This window comes from Austrofundulus limnaeus, unplaced genomic scaffold (assembly GCF_001266775.1).
Source record: "Austrofundulus limnaeus strain Quisiro unplaced genomic scaffold, Austrofundulus_limnaeus-1.0 Scaffold26, whole genome shotgun sequence".
Lineage (NCBI taxonomy): Eukaryota > Metazoa > Chordata > Actinopteri > Cyprinodontiformes > Rivulidae > Austrofundulus > Austrofundulus limnaeus.
This window is the reverse complement of record NW_013952428.1, coordinates 600,256-601,854: the sequence shown is the minus strand read 5'-3', so window position 1 is coordinate 601,854 and position 1,599 is coordinate 600,256. Positions and strand designations below refer to the sequence as shown.

At 38.9% G+C, this 1,599-nt stretch overlaps 1 long non-coding RNA gene across 2 annotated transcripts in view; it reads left to right on the top strand.

Annotated features, from left to right (window-relative positions):
* The window catches only part of LOC106515059 (uncharacterized), a 6,322-nt gene extending 4,723 nt beyond the window's left edge, over positions 1-1,599 (top strand). The window contains exons 2-4 of one of the 2 annotated variants that reach the window (XR_001309957.1): positions 864-941; positions 1,041-1,247; positions 1,326-1,599. This is a non-coding gene — a long non-coding RNA (uncharacterized LOC106515059). Of the gene's footprint in view, positions 1-824; positions 942-1,040; positions 1,248-1,325 lie in introns of those variants that run through there. The other variant, XR_001309956.1, reaches the window with a different exon arrangement.

Here is a 1,599-nt window from a genome sequence, read left to right as displayed (position 1 = left end):
ATTTCAAATTAAAAGACTTTCAAAAATGTCAATTTTTATTGTCCCCCCTAAGTTGCCGTGCCCATTGCTGAGAAACTCTTTGTTTCCAAAGACTGCTACCACGTCTGGGTGACAGAGGGACACCTCTAGCACAGGACCAGAAAGTGGCAACCAGATCTGATGTGTAATTTCAAATTAAAAGACTTTCAAAAATGTCAATTTTTATTGTCCCCCCTAAGTTGCCGTGCCCATTGCTGAGAAACTCTTTGTTTCCAAAGACTGCTACCACGTCTGGGTGACAGAGGGACATCTCTAGCACAGGACCAGAAAGTTACAACCAGATCTGATGTGTAATTTCAAAATAAAACACTATCAAAATGATAAGTTCTTACTTTGGTTTAAAATATGTTTTACCAATTGCAGTGAGGAGTTGACAGGGATATAGTACATCAGCATTCGTCAAATGACGTCACACGAAAAGTGACAGGTGCCCTGCCCCTTTAGGGTGAGACTTCCGAATATGGTCAACTTTCTCTCTCTCTCTCTCTCTCTCTCTCTCTCTCTCTCTCTCTCTCTCTCTCTCAGTCTGTCTGTGCTTGACCCTCGAAACATTCAGAGCAAAAAGTTCTTTTGAGTTTCAAAAACTGTGTTTTTTGATGAAGAAGAAGAATGCCTTTGATCGGACTCGATAAATATACAGAAAATGGTGAGAATGATCTTTTATTGAATTTTAAAAAAAGTTGTCTAGTTCCAAAAAAGGTATTTTTTTCTCTAGAATGGGATGATTTAAATTTGCCAGATGAACTACGTAAGATTTACACTCTCTGTGCGTGAATTATTTTTATTTGTATTGTGTTTAATTTATTTATTTTATAAAAATGCAGTAACTTTCCAAGGGGAGGGGTTTCAGTCAGACCCGGGTACGAGTCCTGTTCAGAATCTACGGAGCTCTGAAGATCCAGGTAGGTTGTGTAAGATTGTATAAATTATCTGTGTATATATATTATTTTTATTGATTAAGGTTTTAATTATTATTTTTCTTTTTATAAAAAAATCAAAAGCAGCTTTCCATGTGGTTCAGCCCGATCCGTTCCCCGCCACGACACCTGACCCGACCGATCCGAACCGTCCGTTACCTACACAGACAGAAGCGGTCCGACCGAATCCTAATCAGGCCTGCAGAGTACCGACTCTCCGTGTGAGAAGGAGCAGGATCGAGAGGGCTCTCCGACGCAGAACGGGCCCGCGCGGGTATCTGTCAAGAAGAAGTGAGTATATTTTATATTTTTCAACACTGACACGCATGCGTTTTTTAAAGTTATTTATTATTTTTTATTTATTTTTAGATCATTCGTCCACCGTCGATGAATTGAGGAGTCACTGCCTTCAGACCATCCTACATTTAACTGAACTCTGCATAAGATTGTTTGAGGAAGAAAATAGCTGAAAAAATGTCTAGTTTGTCAAATCATACTGATCACGCTGAAATAAATTATTTTCACGAGTTAGAACAGGCTTTACAAAATCTTATTCAACAGAACTCTCCGTCAACCTCAGAAGCTAATGACATTTCTGTTCTGAGTCAATCGTTACAAAATGTTTTAAACAACGCTGAGCAGA